Source organism: Camelus ferus, chromosome 13 (assembly GCF_009834535.1).
Source record: "Camelus ferus isolate YT-003-E chromosome 13, BCGSAC_Cfer_1.0, whole genome shotgun sequence".
NCBI classification, from domain to species: Eukaryota; Metazoa; Chordata; class Mammalia; order Artiodactyla; family Camelidae; genus Camelus; species Camelus ferus.
Genome location: NC_045708.1, coordinates 40,759,773 through 40,778,994, shown reverse-complemented (window position 1 = coordinate 40,778,994; position 19,222 = coordinate 40,759,773).

Genomic DNA, 19,222 nt, shown 5'->3' with positions numbered 1-19,222 from the left:
AACCACAGGCATGCCTGAATGATTGCAGTTTCTTCCAAAGATGCATCCATGCTTTGCATCTGCTGTTCTGCCTGCTCGGGTGGTGCCTTTCTGCACCTTGTCCGTGAGGTCTGTCCTCGTCCCACTTCAAGGCTTGGTTCTCCGGCTGCTTCTATGGGGAAGATTTCCCTTTCTCTCCAGGATGGAATTTCCCTGCCCTGGGTGTCTTTGTGTATGCTGCTCTAGTGGCCTGGAACGCTCTTCTTCTAGTGGCCATGAACTTCTCTTTCCAAACCTATCTCCCGGATAATTATATGACATGATAGAGGTCTTAGCTAACACTACCATGGTAATCATATTGCAATATATCAATGTATCAAGTTAACAGATTGTACACCTCAAACTTACACAATATTGCATGATGCTGACATTGCAATTAAAAAGAAATCTGTCTCCAGAATCACCCCAGGCATGAAGACTTTGCTGACTCACCTGAGATAATGAGCCTTACCCTTCTCGATGCTCCCACTTGGCAAGTTTCTGTTGTTCAGCCTGTGTGTGATACTGGACTGTGAGCTCCTTGAAGACAGGGGCTTTGGTTCTGTTTCCAGATCGACCCTTGGTAAATGTCTGGCAAATGAATGAGTGGATGCATGCGTCACATCATGTTGTATTTAATCTGCCTACATACCACGGTGCACCACTGTATATCATGAGCCCCTTGAAGGCAGAGATTTTTTCCGCTGATCTATTCTGTTTCGTCGTATTCCATTTTTTTTTCCTCTCCAGCACTGCTATTCACACTGAATAAGTAGGAGGCAATATTTGTTAGGTGAGTGAGTCAAGACTCAGAAAACTCATCTACCCGCCTTTGGGTTACTTTTTAACTTTATGTAAGGAAATAAAGGGACACAATTAAGACTCTATGGGGGCGTCAAAGGAGCACCTTACAGGAAGCCCTGAGCCCTGGGCTCTGGACCCAGAGTCTTTACCATGACCTTGGCCAGTCACTTACTCAAGTTGAATTTATTTTCTGGGAATGATTTGTCAGCTAGACTAATAATATCTAACACACAAAGTGGTTTTGAAGACTGAACAAGACAGTATACATAAAATGCCTGGCACTTGAAGGTGCTCAACCAATGTTAATTTCCTTTTCCTTGGTTATTAGTGTCATAACATGGCTTCAATTTGGTTAGTTCCTTAAAAGCAACGTTCTGTAGGTCTTTGAGCATTGTAGGCAGTCTAGTGATGTCCCTTGTCAGCTAGGTGTCAAATGGTGCCCTTGAAACCTGACACTGGTCTTTGCCAGGAAGATATTAGCTTACTCCTAACTTACTCTATTTTGGGATTTGATGGCTTTGGAAAGAAGATAACAGCTGACTTTTATGCAGATAGTAGATGGCTGTGCTCTGAAGAAAAGTGCCAAAACCTCAACTAATGCCACTTGGAAAGAACTCAGCAAGCTCTGAAGTTGGGCATTCAAAGGCTATTATTTTCATGCCAACATAAGAGTTTATTCAGGAAGCTGAAAAAAAAAAAAAAAAAACCCATCTCATAGCAGTGACCTCCAAGGAAACTGGAAAAGTCTCTAACTTTGCTGCTTGCACATGTTTAACAGTCAGGAAGATGGAAAAAAGGTGCATTTGTCAGGAGAGTCTCGGTTATGCTGTCATTACAAATAACTTCAAAATTTCAGTGACTTAAAACAGGTTTTTGTTTTTTTTTTTAATGAATGCTACATATTGATTACGTGGAAGCAGATTTCTGTTGTTCTCATTCCAGAACCCAGGCTGGTGTGCTGTTGCCAGTCCTTGCCGCAGGGGCATAGGTCATGGTGAATCACACCCCGCTTCTTGTAACTTCTGCCTGGCGGTGACAGATGTTACCTCTGCACACATTTCATTGGCTGAGCAAGTCATAAGGCCTTATCAGCTTCATGAAATGAGGAAGTGCCATCTTACCCTGATTTCTGAAAGAGAAGCACCAGAAGTATGAGGGAGGCACAGCAGAACAGAGTGAGTAGATTCAAGAGGTACTTGGAGAGTAGAATTAACAGGATTCAGATGTAGGATACAAGGGAAAGGAAGAAGTTCAGGGTGATGCCTTGGTTTCTGGTTTGGATGACTGAGTAAAGATGGTGCAATTTACTGAAGGAGACTCCTTTTGGAACATGTTGCATTGGCTCTGTCTGAAGGCAGCCAGCAGGAGATGTTAACTAGGAGTTGAATATGTGGATCTGGAGCTTAGGAGAAACATACTGGCTGGAGGTAAGTGTCTGGTGGTTATCAGCTCAGAAGTGATGGTTGACACTAAGGGAGAGCAGCTAGAGTAAAACCTAATGGAGACACGTATGGCAATATCAAGTGTTGGTAAGGATGTTGAACAATGTTTCAACAATATTTATGCAATGATGATGGAAGTACGAACTGATACAACCATTCTGAAAACCAATTTTTAACCCAGCAAAAACGTGCAAACCATCCCATCCAGCAATCCTGGTCCTGATTGTATATCCTAGACAATTTCAGAGATGATGTATAAAGTTCACAGCAGCATTGTTGTACTAGCAAAAATGGGACACAAGGCAAACATCCGTCGACAATAGAAAGGCTAGCTAGCTCAATAAATCGTGGAACATTTGTACAATGGAATTATGAGGCAATAAAAAAATAATGAAACAGAACCTCAGAAACAACATAGATGAACCTTAAGAACATAATGTTAAGTAGAAAAAAGAAAGTTACAGAAGAAACATCTAGTATAGTTCCTTCCATACAAGGTTCAGATGCTTGCAAAACTAAACATCTGTGGAAAAACTTTCAGAATAAGTGAGGAAATGATAAACACAAAAAATCAGGAAATGATTGTCTCTGTAGGGAAAGGGTAGGGGTTAGGATCCCAAAAGTGTACATGGGGGGTTTCAAAGATGATTATGATCTTCTGTTTCTTCAAAAAGGTGGTAGGAACAGGGGTGTAAGTTTTCCTTGTTTCCTTTTCAACTTACATCTATTTCACAAACATTTTTTTTTGTTTCTACTCAATCCTTTTTAATACTGTATTTTAAAGTAATAATCTATAATGTGAAAACCAAAAAACAAAATAAAGGGGATGAGTTGTGGGGCGCAATACATCTCAAAGGGTAGTTAGAGAAAAAGGAGTCTTTAAGGGAGGCTAACTGCCAGAGGCAGCCAGGTGAGAATAATGTCAAAGAAACTAGGAGGAAGGTAATCATTATGGCCTTCACTTATGAAATGCCTTCTTGGTTAAGGTACTTGGTTAAGCACCTTCTGAATTTATTTCATTTACTCTTTCAACAATACTGTGAGGTTGATGTTATTATGTTCTTTTTACATACGAAGGAAGTGAGACTCAAGGAAGTCAAATCATTAGTCCAAGTTTTTATGGCTCATATATGTGGCAGAACTTAGATTAGAACAAGGTCTCCTTGACTAAAAGTCTGAACTCTTAACCACAATGTTTTGTTTTCTTTCCTCCATGGGAATGCAGATTTGACAAGGAGGAAGGAGTCAGCAATATCAGATGTTGCAGAAAAATCAAAGAAAATGGAGTAGAAGTGCGTCCATTGAGTTTGAGAAGGAGGAAGTTACTGTCATCTATCCACAGTAACAGCAGTAGCCTTGGAACGGTGCTGGTGAAATTCAAATTGCATTGGATCAAAGCATGAAGGGGAAAGGAGAAAGTGAAAACACAGACTATAGAATATTCCTTAAAGGAGAAAAATAGCCTTAGGTAAAAGTTGTCTTAGTTTGGTGATAACTGGTAATGTGAGTAACTAGGAGAGCAGTAAGTGGGTTGCAGAATCAGGGATCTGATTTGAATTGGGAAAGAGAGCAGGAGGGCCAGCAAGTAAAAGGCCAGGGCAGGAGAGCCCCACTTCCAACCAGGACGGAGTAACAATGAATGAACGTCACCTCCTTGTAAACAACAAACAAAAGGGTGAAATATACAAGAAGCTGTTCCCCAATATTGACAAAAGGCAGTGCAGGGCTGTGATGCCTGCAAAAAAGTAAATAAATAAGATGAGCCTACATCTCTAAGTGCAGGTTCAGGAAGGGAGAACCTGAATGAGATTGGAGACCTCACTGACTTGAGGACAAGAGCAAAGATGAGCAAGCTGGGGTGTTAGGAACTTTTAGGGTAGAGTCACAGGAAGAAGGGAGCTATGCAGAAAAGTATCTTCAAAAAGCTGCATAGGGGTCCCCTGGAATCTTTGTTGAATAAAAAGTCATATGTGTTTAGAGTGAAAAAAGGCCAGACCAGGAATGACAAGGAGTTATAGTTAGAACAATTCCCATTACTCATAAAAGTCAGGGAAACATTGAAGTTTCAACTAGTCAAATCCAAAAGCCTTGGTGATCACCTGGGGCATTCAATGAAAACTCCAGAGGAATCATCCCTTATTGTGGGCTGAACAATTCCTCCAGTAAAGCCTATTCTGGAACTGCCTTAGAAGAGCCTAAGGGATCAAATGGATTCACAAATCATTTAATTACCTGCAAAATCAAGTGTTTTCAGAAACACATTATGACTGGAGAAGAAAACGATCTCAGATTTAAACATTATGTACTTATTATAAAGTGAAGAGAAAAATCACATGATCATCTCAGTAGATGCAGAAAAAGCATTTGACAAAATACAACATCCTTTCATGATAAAAACCCTCAACAGAATGGGTATAGAAGGAAAATGTCTCAACATAATGAAAGCCACATACAAGAAACCCACAGCTAACATTATCCTCAATGGAGAAAAACTGAAAGCTTTTCCTTTACAATTAGGAGCAAGACAGGCATGTCCACTTCCACCATTGTCCTTCAATATAGTACTGGAAGTCCTAGCCACAGCAATCAGGCAAGACAAAGAAATAAAAGGCATCCAAATTGAAAAGGAGGACACAAAAATGTTGCTATTTGAAGATGTTGCTATTTAAAGATATAGAAAATCCCAAAGACTCAACCAAAGAACTGTTGGAACTAATCAATGATTTTAGTAAAGTTGCAGGATACAAAATCAACTTACAGAAACCAATGGCATTTGTACACCCTAATGATCTAGCTTCTTGGAGCCTTCCTAATCCAACTTTCGCCATTCTATCTGGCCTCATCCCTCACCACTTCTCTCACCAGGTGTTAAGCTTGTGGCCTCCCATACCTGGCACTCCTGTCAGCCCTATGCCTAATTTCTACTGTCCCTACTCTCTGGGATACCCTTTCTTCATATATTAACTAAATTAAGCCGTACTTGACTTTCAAGACTGAAGTCACCTGAGAACTCCTCCTGGAAGTCTTTCTGACTCCCCATCCCTCCACTCCTTCACCCCAGGGCTGTGCTGTATACGGCTTGTCTGAGTTCCCATATACCCTACAAAGACCTTGATCATTGCATCTCTCTGAACATATGGAGCGACTTCCTTCTAATCTCATCTTCATTTTGAGAGCATAGATTATTCAACTCCTCTCTCTCTCTTTCACTCTCTCTCTCTTTTCTTTTACACCCAGAACATTGGTTTGCCAACCAATGGGTATCACTAAATATTTGTCGAATGGGCAGACCTGAGAATCACACAATTCATAGCTTATGAAAAGAAACTTCTCCCCAAAGTCTTCCTCAATAGAATGAGACATTCCTCTACATCCTTACCCCACCTCCAATGCTTAGTGCAGAGCCCTGAACAGAGAAGGGATTTAATTAATACTGACATCTTTGTTGAAATGTGCATGTAAAAGAAGTTGCCTTTAATACTTCTTTTTATCTCCAGGTCAAAGACTTTAATTCTCCCTTTGCTTCTGTTAACCTTGTGAACTTGGATATTCACTTTCTCCTCTCTTGGCTTAACTTTCTGCATCTAAATAATGAGAGTGATAAAACCACATAGGATTTTTTTGAGATTTAAATGAGATACCATCTAGATCAAGAACTGCTTGTTGAATTTGAAATTGTCAAGCAGGACTTACCCGAAGGGTGATAACCACAGTTACCTAGAGGTATTCAAGTCTGGCTAACCTGGAGACTCTGTTTCAGAAAGGTTTCATAGGGTATAGAACTGTTTTGAGGTTTGTGTTTGATAGATAATCTTGAAAAAACAGCATGGATTGTGACAAAGACAAGAGAGTCCGTATCTTTTCTCCCTTCTTTCTTCCTCCAGTCACATCTGGCTTAGGTCATCAGGTAAAATTAATTTGTTAGTTTCACCCTGTTGACATCTGTCTCTGTCAGTGCAAACCGCAGGCAGCTTGGGTACAAATCAGCGCAAGTGTAGCCTTCTCCCTGGAGAAGCCCAGAGAATATGCCTGGGTCAGGGAGGGGATTTGGGATGAGGGGAAAACAATCTCACAGTGTTGTCTGGGAGTATTTTGGGTGCACTAAATGGCAAAACTTGAGCAAGGGCTACCTCTGGATTTTTATAATAGGCGTCAAACTTCTCTTTTCCAAATAGTAACAAAACGGCAACAAAACAAAGACAACTGCTTTATTTCCTTTTCTGCTTAAAGTGGAAAAGGTTGATTAAAAAAATATCAGTGATGATAGCTATTGTATTTTAAATGTGCACAGTCTTTCTCTGTGAAAGTAACTATTCGTGGTTCATTTGAACCTCACTGCAACTTCTTGGGGTAGATAGGCTAGGCATTACTGCCCTGTTTTGTAGCCAAGGAAAGAAATATTCAAGTTCACGAAGGTTAAGCAATCTGTCCAAGGTCACCAGCTGAGAAGTAGGAGTCTGGACTTGAACTCTAGTTTTCCAAATCCTCTTTGAATGCACAAGACTGTTTGTCTCTTCCATGCTTTTGCTCATACTGTCCCCTCTGCCTGAAACTACATACAGGGAAGGAAGAGCTTTCTAATAGTCATATTAACCAAAGAAGCAATGAGGTAATGAGCTCCTCCTTGCTGGAGAAGGGAAAGCAGGGTGTTGCAGACGAAATCCAAGTATTGAATGGAAGATTAGACTTAACAACCCAGAAGTCCTTTCCAAACCTGTGAGTCAGTATCATTAACCTGAAAGCACTAAAACTAGCAACATAATCGATGGACATGGAAGCCAGGCTGGGTGAGCAGAAGTGTGGGATACAGACTCTGAACCAGAAGAGAGCCTTCAATTTACAAAGTCCCAGAGCAGCATAACCAGAGGGAGCCTTGGCTCAGCTCCCTGCACCAACTGTAGAACCATCTTTGCCCCTCGACCACCTGCTAATGGGGGAAAGCCCCAGCAATTTGGAAAATAAGAGCCTCAAGGTCTGTTCTGGCTCTGAGGATCTGGGAAAAGGTGCATCTTGTTGGGTCCTGGAGTGGACCAGACTCGAGCAGGTCCTAGATTCCACCTCCACTAGACCTCCTCATGACACTTAGGACAGAAGACAACTGACCTGAAGACTTAGCCTGGTCATTTAACAGGGCTCCAGCTAAAATGTGTTGAGAGAAATAACTGACTTCAAGAGTTAACAAGTGAAAAATATATACATATTATCAACAAGTGAATAATGGGCCACATCAACTCTGGTTACTGCTTCCTGAGGCCAAGGTGAAGTGGGTAGGGCATGGACAGACTGCACTAGTTGAAATTCTGGTTCTGTCACTGACTCGAGGTGACCTGGCAAGTTAATCACCTGTCTTTCCCTGTATCCTTATCTCTAACTTGGGGCAATATTCGTGCCCAAGTCTCAGAGGAATAAAACGACTGATGTACATGGCACATTTTAGGTGTTCAATAAAGTCCAATTTCTCTCCCTCTCCCCAGAAGGAACACAATGTCCAATTATTGAAAAGCAAAATGTTGTGTGACATCAGAAATACATAAAAATACTAAGGAAAAAATTTAGGAAATTGTCTACTGCTTTTCTTAGACTGACTATATGAGTGAGGACCAAAGGCTAATGTTTATCATCCATCATTTAGTGCAATTTGAAACAAAAATGGGAATCTGTGGATCATTAATCTGGCTTAAGGGGTCACCCTGTTCAAGGCCAAACCAGTTGCTCTTCACAGCTTTGTCTGCCGTTGGGTTTTCCCCTGCCCTCTGGGAGCCCTTCCCCCACCCCTCGTCCCCTGCCAACATGACTGATGAATTCAATATCCCCCTCTCCCCAGCTGACAGCCCAGAGAGCTGACTCCAATCAACAGGCCCCCTGGTTGCCTGACTCGGGCCTCCCCAATCAGAGGCAGGGACTGCCGTGGACAGACAGACAGGTCTGGAGAGGCTGGTAAGTGAGAACTCCCTGAGGGCCCCTGCCAAGAACCCATTTGATGAAGCTGCCATTCACCCTGTCAGGCTGAGTGTGGGATTCATCAGGACCCAGCCAGGCTGCCCTCCACCCCCATCAGTGTACCCTAAAGGAGTGTTCTTTAAACCTGATTGCTCCAAGGGCATTGCTAAACTCACCAGTTTGTGATCCATCAGTCTGTGACAGTCTGTTATTCCAGAAGCATTTACGCTTTGAACCAGGAAGTGGGAAAAGTCTTCTTGGTGCCATCACGGGACAGAGATTCAGTGGTTTATTGGTGTATCCCACAAATATTTACTCAGCCTGCTGGTTAACCATGGAGATTCACTGAGGATGGGGTGGGGAGTGTTTCCTGGTGGGCCTCCCTACAAAGAAATCCCACTCCATGTAATGGAATCCAGAAATTTAGACCAAAGGACTATGAATATTACTATTGAACATACGAGTCGGGCATTTTACATATCTCCACAGTGTCCCTGTATGTAATTTCACTCTCTTCATTTTATAGATGAGGAAACAGGCTCAGAAGGGCTCAGAGACTTATTTGAGTTCTATAGACAGAAAGAGTCAGAAATGGGATCCAAACCAGTCTGGCTCTAAATCCCATGATCTTCCCCATTTTTGTGACATTACCTGGTCCCATACCTTTTTTTTTTTTCAGTTGTTGGTAGGATAAAAGGAAGACAAGGCTGTTTATGGAAGCATATTGAAAAAATATAAATCTCTCTGCTGTAAAAAAATAATATTCTGTAGGGCATCTCAAATTGCGCTGGGTGTCTCTCAGCGGACAATGGAGCACTTGCGCCGACTGACCTCTCCCCCAAGTTCAGCAGGCCTCTCAGGTTACAGGCGTCAAGGCTGCTTTGGAGCTCTGGGATTCTCAACAATTTCCTGGTGTGCTGCTCCTGGGCCCAGGCTCCTGAGTGCGGCTGGACCTGGTGGCACTCTGCTGCCCACAGGGAGATGAGATCGGCTGGGACACTTCCCTGGGGTTTTAATCCAAATAACCACTGGAGTAGGCTATCTTCAATCTGGTGAATATGCTTATTTCTTGTATCTATTTGAAGGAAGCTTCCTTCCCCCAACCTCCCCCTTAAAACAGGAAGTAGAGAGGGCTTTTCTATATTCCGAGAGATTTCTTTTGCATTTCTTAGCCATTCGCTGTAGAGGTTGGTTTGTTCAGTCCAGGAGACATGGAGATGGAGTATTAAGAGACCATGTGAAGTAGCAGAAAATGCACTGAGCTAGGAGTCAGGGTCCCCATGTGCTCCATGATTCACTCACTGGATACCTTTGGGCAAGTTGCTTAACTTCTCCATTTCTCCATCTGTATCTTGGGGATGATAACACTTTCCCATCTTACATAGTCATTGTGTGGGACAAATGTGATAAGAATTTCATTTATTCATTTTCTCCTTCATTCAGTAACTGCTAGAAACTTGAGATACAGTGATGAATTAGAGGGTTGCGGCCAATGCCTAGTTCTAGTGGGAGAGATAGATATAAATCAACATTGATAGAGATAATTGCTGAATGATACTTTGTATGAAGTGATAGGAGAAAGGATTGTGAGGACCTGTGGCTGAAAGTGTCATTTAAGGTGTGTCCTGAGGGATGAATAATAGGTGGTCTAAGGAAGAGGGTGAGGAAGGGCATTTTGGTGAAGTAAAGCACCACGTATCAAGTTGCCAAGGAGTCTGGCACAAACGAGGAGTGGACAGGAGGGAAGACCAATGGGTAGGGTGACCACATGCCCTGTTTGCTGGGGGCAGTCCCTTTTTGGTCTCAGAGTGCTCATTAATAGAGCCTTCGTGCCCACTGTTTGGATGAGAAATTATACAGTCATCTCACTAACGTGGCTGCCGGGCAGTGAACGAAGCGGTGCGCTAAGCTAGGTGGGTGCACAGAGACAGGCTCAGGTTCCATAGGCCACATTAAAGACTTTGGTCTTTACCCCAAGGGCAGTAGGTACCAACTGGAGGGTAAAAAATAGATAACACTAGTTAACATTTATTCAGAACGTCTGGGGGCCTGCACCATGCTCTGTGCTTTAGAAGACGTAGGCAGGTACTCTCGCCAATCCCACGTTGAACTTGAGGAAACTGAGCCTTACAGAGGTCAAGGAACTTGCCCAGGGCCACATCAGCAGCTTCGTGGCAGAGTGCTGATTTGAAGCCAGGCCTCGTTCCAAAGGCTGGGTCTTTAACCCATTTTGGCACTGCCTCCCAAAGAGAAAGTCGTCGGTTATAAATGTATTCCGTTCAAGGGCTTCTGGTTTTCTGAACACCTCGTCGACTTCAGTACATACGTGTTGCAGTGAATTGAGGCCTTGCAGCAACACCTCCTTACTTTACTCTGTGGAATGAGTGGCAGAACTGAGTGTTAGAATGACATCAAAATAGTAGCAATAATGTCCAGAATATTCAGAATTAAGGTCCTAGCTCTGCCAGGTGTGACCTGAGCAAAGCCATTTACTTCTCAGAGCCAGTCTTCAGTTCTCTGACAGGACAAACCTGGTCCTTCACCAGGCGGTGCCCAGGGACACAGCAAATGTGAAAGGGCCCTGTAAGCTGGAACACACAACGGTGATAATGAAACAAAACACATGCGCAGTGAACTTCCTTCTTACCAAAGGACTGAGTTAAATGATTTATGTGATTTTTTTTTCTTTTACCCCTCAAAATTACCCCCCTATCCCGAGACAGAGGCTGTTATGATTACTGTTTAGCACGTGGGTAAACTGAGGCCCAGAGAATTAAGTAACCTGTCTGAAGTCATGCAGCCAGCACTCAGAGTCAGCCTAGTGGCCCTCACACCATAGTTGGCCATTATGTAAACCAGTAAACAGTGGTATTCACTCCAAAGAGGACAACATGCCATAAATGGCCCTGACCCATTTCTTTCTTTTTTTTTTTTTAACATTTTTTTATTGAGTAATAGTCATTTTACAATGTTGTGTCAAATTCTAGTGTAGAGCACAATTTTTCAGTTATACATGAACATATGTATATTCATTGTCACATTTTTTTTCCGCTGTGAGCTTCCACAAGATCTTGTACATATTTTCCTGTGCTATACAGTGTAATCTTGTTTATCTATTCTGCATTTTAAAATCCCAGTCTGTCCCTTCCCACCCCCCCTCCTTGGCAACCACAAGTTTATATTCTATGTCTATGAGTCTGTTTCTGTTTTGTATTTATGTTTTGTTTTTTTTTAGATTCCACATATGAGCGATCTCATATGGTACTTTTCTTTCTCTTTCTGGCTTACTTCACTTAGAATGACATTCTCCAGGAACATCCATGTTGCTGCAAATGGTGTTATGTTGTTGGTTTTTATGGCTGAATAGTATTCCATTGTGTAAATATACCACATCTTCTTTATTCAGTCATCAGTCTGTTGATGGACATTTAGGCTGTTTCCATGTCTTGGCTATTGTAAATAGTGCTTCTATGAACATTGGGGTGCAGGTGTCATTTTGAAGTTGGGTTCCTTCTGAATATATGCCCAAGAGCAGGATTCCTGGGTCATATGGTAAGTCTATTCCTAGTCTTTTGAGGAATCTCCATACTGTTTTCCACAATGGCTTTCCTTGCTTCCCTCTCCCACTCTTAATGATTTAGATGTCTTCTTTTACAATTTTGTGTTTATTTTTTTTTGTAATCCATGGCAGTTATCTCCTTTCCAGTTATGAGTTTCTCATTTTTGTAGCATCCTGCTTCTTTCTATTTAGAGAAGACCTGTGAATATTTCTTTTAGCCTGGGTTTAGTTTTTGGTTGTGAAGTTCTTTATCTTTCCTTCTATTCTAAAGGATAGCTTTGCTGGATAGAGTATCCTAGGCTGCATCTTTTTTTCATTCAGGACTTTGAATATATCTTGCCACTCCTTTCTGGCCTGTAGTGTTTGTGTAGAGAAATCAGCTGAAAGCCTTATGGGGGTTCCCTTGTAACTCACACTTTGTTTTTCTCTTGCTGCCTTTAGGATCATTTCTTTATCCTTGACTCTGGCCATCTTGATTATGGTATGTCTTGGTGTGTGACCCATTTCTTTTGAGGGCTCAGGACCCTCAAGATAGGATGAGGATATTCAAGAGGAGATGAGGTGGAAGATGGGAAGGCACTGGCTTGTAGGGCTCTGTCTGGGAAGAGACAGTGCACTCAGGTCAAGGCTCCCTCCTGAGGCCTTGAGGGGGTTTTGACATGCACAGACAGGCCTGGAAAGGCATCAGTGACAAGACTTGAATCTGTTAGAACACAAATGGGATTTTGTTTTGAAAATAGGTCTCTTTCTCACTCCCAGTGGCATTGTGAGTGAGAGCAGAACTGCATCCTGGGCAGGCCTCAGGTGGATTGTGTTAGGGCTGACACATTCTTTCCATCATCAGTCAGTCAACAAACCTGCACAAGCCAAGACTCCACTAACATGGTAAGTGTGATATATGAGACTTTATCACCATCAACCACTGTTCTACATGCCATATGCACATTTCTCCAATTAATCTTCAAGTCGGGCACTAATATTTCTGTTTTGCAGATGAGGAAAATGAGTGCAGAGAGACGAAACCCCAAGCCCAAAGCCCCAGAGCTGGCAAGTGGGGTTGAATCCAGTTTGCTGGGACTTAAGAGTTTGTGCTCTCAGTGGCCGGGCAAGGGTGCCTCCACTGTCAGAACACCACAGAGAGTTGTCTCAACTCATATTTATGGAACACCTGCCCTGTGCTGATCCTATGAGATGTTTTTCTGTAACTTTATTTAATTTTAGCTTTATTATGTAGCCTTGGGTGAGGCATTTAACCCAGACATTTCTCTAATAACTAATGACTTTGAACATCTTCTCACGTTCATCTGTAAAATGGGAATAATAATAGTGCATACCTCAGAGGGCTGATGAGAGGAAAAAATGAGAATAAATGAGACAAACAGGGCAAAGCACTTAATACTGCCAACTAAAGATTGGCACTTGCCATCTGCCTCTACAAGGACTGGATCACGTTGGCACTTGCCATCGACCTTTGCTTGGATTAAATCACGAGCCGCTGCAGCCGCTGACCTCCAACCCTCCCTGAAAGGAGTTCAGGGTGGAGATCAGGAATGAGGCCCTCTGTGCTCTGGGAAAACTGGCAGAACAGGCCTTCAGATAGTTAGATATTTTCAGAAGAAGATTTTATGAGCCCAAATTCTTGCCTCTCCTCATATATAGAAAAGCACTAAAATCATGAATGGTGCTCCTCACGGCTAGCAGCAAGCCTCTGTTTAAATATATGCTTGACTGCATGTACTCTCTTCACTCAAATCATATATAATACTGAGCTTCTCCCTGCCTTTTTAGAGCAGTTCCTCAGAGCTATCCGAGATGCTGTCTCCCAGGCTATAGTCGTCATTTTGCCTCAAAGAAAACTTAACCCACAGCTCTGACATTGTGTGATTTCATTTCAGTCGACAATACACAGCCTGACTAACAGCAAGCACTCAACAAAATGTTTGCTAAGTGAATCATCTCCACAACTGTTTTGTTCAGTAGGGACTTTATTTTATGATTCCTATTTTAGCCTGGGGCAGGCGCCCTGAGGGGGTCATCCCTTGCCTCTGGGACGGGGTAGAAGGGCTGCTCTTGGCATCATAGCTACATTTCTGTTCCTTTTCTGTCTCCTACTTCTTCCCATACGATAAACTGCACATATTTCAAGTGTGCAATTTGATAAGTGTATGTGTATGCCTATGAAGCCATCAGACTAAGGGTGGCTAACACCTCCATCACCCCCACATATCTCTTTCTGCCCTTCAGAATTCTTTCTGCCCTTCTCTGCCACTCTCCAGGCAAGCCCGGAACTGCTCTTTGTTACTACAGAGTCGTTTGCATTTCTAGCATTTTATGTAAACAGAATCATGCAGTACTCTCTTAAAATTTCACTTCTTTTACTCAGCATGATTGTTTTGAGGCCTACCATGTTATTCCATGCAGGCAGAGTTATTCCTTTTTATTGCCAAGTACAAGTCCGTTGTAAATATATACCATAATTTATCCATTCACCTGTTGATGAGCATTTGATTTATTTCCAGTCTTTGGCTATTGGAAATAAAGCTGCCAAGAGCATTCATCTTGTTAAATTTCTAGAAGTAAATTGGTTGGGTCACATGATAGATACATGTTTACCTTTCTAAAAAGCTGGCAAACTGTTTTCCACTATGGTTACAACATTTATGTTTCCACCAGTCATGAATGCGAGTTCCACTTGCTCCAGATCTTCATCAACACTTGGTATGTCAGTCTTTTAGAATTTAACACATTCTAGTAGGTGAGTAATGTATCTTATTGCGGTTTTAATTTGCATTTCTCTAATAACTAGTGATGTTGAACATCTTTTCATGTGCCTCTTTGCCATCCATATAGCTTTCCTGGTAGAACATCTCTTCAGATCTTTTGTCTATTTTTAAAATTGGGTTGTTCATTTTTATATTGTTGACCTTTGAGAATTCTTTATACATTCTGGATACAAGTCCTTTATGAAATATATGATTCGAAAATAATTTCTTCCAGTGTGTGGTTTGTATTTTCATTTTCTAAGTAGGGTCCTCCCAAAACTTACATCTGCTCACTAGTTTCCCCAGTCTTTTTTTTTCCTCTCTGTGTTTTATTGTGAATAGCCTTCAAGTTCACTGCCTTTGGCAATACTGACTCTGCCATTAATCCTATCCAATTGAGTTTTTATCTCAGATTTGGGTCTTTTTTTTTATATCTTTCACATCTCTATTTGCCATGCTCAATCTTCTCCTCTAGCTTCTTGAACATATGGAGTACCATTACAATAATGTTTTAAAGTCCTTGTCTACTAATTTTATCACCTGGGTTTGTGTAAATTGACTCATTCTTCTCCTCCTAACAAGTTGGTTCTTCCTTTGCTTCGAGTAGTTTTCTTATGTGCCTGTGCTGAATAGTTACAGGGAACCATCAGCGGATCTCAGGGTTCCCTCTCTCTGTGAGTCTGTCTTCCCGGTACACTGCCATCTTGGTCTCCCCAGACTCTTAGTTTTGTGTCTGCAAATCAGGAAGTCCATTGGCCTCCACTTGTGTTCCCCATCCCCTGCTGTTATCTAGAAACTCACGGCAGTAAAGGGGCAATTGTAAGACTTACCTCACCTGTTCCTAGCTCTCAGGGATCGTGGTCCTTCATTGCCTAAACATCCAGTGTCTTGAGAACCATTGTTTTTGTTTGCTTGTTTGTTTGTTCTTAATTGTTTCAGATGGGAGGGTAAATCTGGTCCCTAATACTCCATTTTGGCCAGAAGTAGAAATCTTCACAGTTTCTTTGGGCATTAAGAACCCTTATTGTCTATTGTCAAACCTCTGATTATTACAGCTTGGGAAACTGAGAAACTGTTCATGTCTTATCTGTAGTAGGTATTTGGTGTTTAAGGGATACAATGTGCAGTATTTGGTGTGGGGTTGAGGAAATGATTACTGTTGAGGCTGAAAGGGTAGGCAGAGCCAGATTATAAAGGATGCTGAATGCCATTCAAGGGGAAGGGGAGGGAGGAATTGAACAATCATTCTAAGTTTAGGAATGGCAGATTCAAACTTGCTGGCCTAATTCACATTTACACATCTCTTTTTTATGTGGTTGAATTGTTTTCACCTCCAGTTCTGGAAGGGAATTGGTAGAGATGAGGAGTTGAGCTGCTGATCCTATCTCTGCGACTCTCAACAAATGAGTTCATCACTCCTGGGCCTCAGTTTCCACAACTGTAAAATGAGAATGCTAACATCTATGTCCACATCCACTGGTTGTAATGAGGATTAGATGCGATAACATGCATTTGACAATAGACTGTAAGTGCCCAGAAGAGTGCCTGGCATGTACTAAGCCCTCAATAAAGATGCATAATGATGAGTTAAGAAAAGAGGCTCAATGAGGCTGTTCTAATTGTGGTAACAGAACAAGTAAGGGGCAGTACTAAGCCGCCAACTCAGCTCTGATAGTTTTCAATGCCCATGATCCTTGATAGCAGGATTTAATCCAAAGGAAGTAATGGTGATTGGTTGAGTCAATTACCAAAAGGGCCTCATGGTGGTGGTAGAGGAGTACCCCCCCAAGGGCAGTCTGACCCAGCAGTTGTAGCTCGGCCTGACATGATTTTCTGAGCAGTGAATGTTGGAAGCAGTTGGGTTTCAGCCACACAGACGGTTACATTTCACCAACTAGAATAAAGAATCAGAGCTCGACTGTGGTGTGCAACGGTTTGTGGTCATGCATTTTAATATAATGTTTCAGGCAAAATTAAACTGTAAGAGGTTCTTCCATGAAATGAAAGCTTTTATTTGTGTATATTCTTCCATATTGCCAAACATTTGTACAGGCGGTTCTCACGGCCCAAGATGCAGTGTCTTGTACAGTCAATGTATACAATATTGGATGTATTGTCTGATTTGCAGGATGTGTTTGACTGCAGGACATGTACTTTTCCTTCAATTCTCAGCTCAAATACCATTAAACCTTCCTGGACTTCCCCAAGCAGATGGTATATTCCTTCTCTTTTGATTCCTCTCCTTTTTTGCAAATACTGTCATTTTCATAATTGCCTTGTTTCATTTTTATCTATTTGTCTGTGTCTCCCACTAGACTGGGAACTCTATGTCAGCAGAACTTTACCTCCTTTATTTATCATGGTATCCCTGGAATGTAGGACAATGCCTGGAATTGTTAGTGCTCAAACAATATGTTTGGAAAAATGAATGAATGAATGGACATTGGAAATATAAGGTGAAGCCGTGTACATAAAGACCTTTGCACATAGTAGGAGCTCCTTTTTTCCATTTCCCTCCATTGCATTAGCCTAAGCTTTTAGGGGCACACATGATGTCTTGCTTATCTCTTGATATTTATTCTTATTTATTGTCACAGAACATAGAAGAGGCTCAACAAATGCTAGTTGAATGAACAAACAAATGAGTCTCTTTTTAAATCAGTATAGTCAGTTTACAATGCTGTGTCAATTCCTGGTGTACAGCACAACGTTTCAGCCATATGCATACATATTATTTTCATATTCTTTTTCATTATAGGTTACTAAAAGCTATTGAAGATAGTTGCCTGTGCTATATGGTAGAAATTTGTTGCTTATCTATTTTATATCTAGTAGTTAGTGTCTGCAAATCAGAAGTGAGTCTTAAGCCTATTTGCTTTATCTGTTGCATGAAATGGTTTGATTAGATATCCTAGTCATTCAACCAATATTTCCTGAACCTCTACCATGTGTCAGGCACTTAGGCTGCATCAGTCATGGTCAATGTTCTTAAGAAGCCTACAGACCAGTAGAATGGAGACAGGGCTACAATGCAAGGTAGAAAGTGAGAGGTCATGTCTTGGAATGAAGCTGAGGCTGATGGGGAGTGGATGAGACTTAAGCCTAGATGTAGGATGGCAAAGGTTCTCAAGGGATGGTGAGGCTGCAGTTAAGGGAAGAAGATTTGAATATCACTTCCACCATATCATTCAGCCAAGAGTAACCACTTTCTCAGTCTAAATGCACTTGCTCTCCATATGTACCCCTTTTAGAACACCAATTCCTTTCCTGGAGGCCAGGATGGCTAATTTTACGTGTCAACTTGATTGGGCCAGAGGGTGCCCTAACATGTGGTCATGCATTATTTTGGGCGGGTCTGTGGCAGGTTTCTGGGATGAGGTTCATATTTTTGAATTGGTAAGCTGACCAAAGCAGATTGCCCTCCCTACTGTGGGTAGATCTTCTTCAATCAGTTGAACAAGAAGTCTGAGTTAGAGAAAACTCCTCCTGTCTGACTGCTGAGCTGAGGCATCAGTCTTTGGCTGCCTTCAGACACAAACTGAAGAATCAGTTCTTCTTGGGTCTAGGGCCTGTTAGCTTTTGGATTGGACCTGTGCCATCAGCTCTTCTGGTTCTCAGGTCTTCAGACTTGGGCTGGAACTACACCATGGGCTCTTTTGGGTCTCTAGCTTGCCATCTGCAGATCTTGGGACTTCTTAGCCTCGGAAACTGTCTGAGCCAATTCCTTATAATCAATCTTTCTATCTATCTGTCTGTCTATCTGTCTCCTACTGGTTCTGTTTTCCTGGAGAACCTTGACTAATACAGAGGGTTAGAAGGAAACTACACTGTCCTGAGCCCGCAGATCATAGGAACTGGTCTAGGTGCTTTATATCCATTACCTCATTCATTTCACATAACACCCTTCTGAGGGCAGATGTAATTTGCAGTTTGCAGATGAGAGCACTGATGCTCAGAGAGGTAAAGCAACAGTACCAAGATCCCACAACTAGCAAATGGCAAAACTGGATTCAACTCTCACTTTTTTCAGCTCCATCGCCCATGCTCCTTCTCCCCAACTCAGCCACACTCTTCTCTGCATGTTTCATCTCTCTGTTAAATAGTAAGTTCTTTGTGAGCAGAAACCAGGTCTAATTATTTTTCTGCTACTTGCTTACCTTTAATTCTTATGCCTGGTATGATAGCTGGTACATGGCGGCGGCGGTGGTGGTGGGGCGGCCTCTGGTCGCTTGAGTCATGGGACTTCTCTGCAGGAAAGGACTTTGGAAACCCCTTAGCCTCACCCACCCCTCCTTTTAACCCTGTTTCTAGTCTAAGTCCCTTCTTCTACGTGCTGTTAATTATTATATGGCCATATATTCCCCATGGGAATTTCAGGGGGTCCTGAAGTTTTCACCCAAAAGCTGAGGAGCAGAGCTTGTGGGGAAAGTTTCCCCAAGCCCCTTTCGGCACTCGGACTCGGCTGTACCACCTGGGCCTGGAGCCAGGTCTGCAGCTGGGCCGGAGCAGGGAGGGGCAAGTGGGAGCTCAAGAGGCCCCTGCCAGGCTCGCTGGGCCCCTGCTGGTTGAACTCTGGTTATAAATAGAAGGAATACTAAGCAGAATGTCTTTTTAATATGCACATGGAATTCATTTATTTAATGAAGAATTTTCCTGGAAGAAAGCTGAGCTGTCAGAGCTGAGCTATTTTTGAGTAG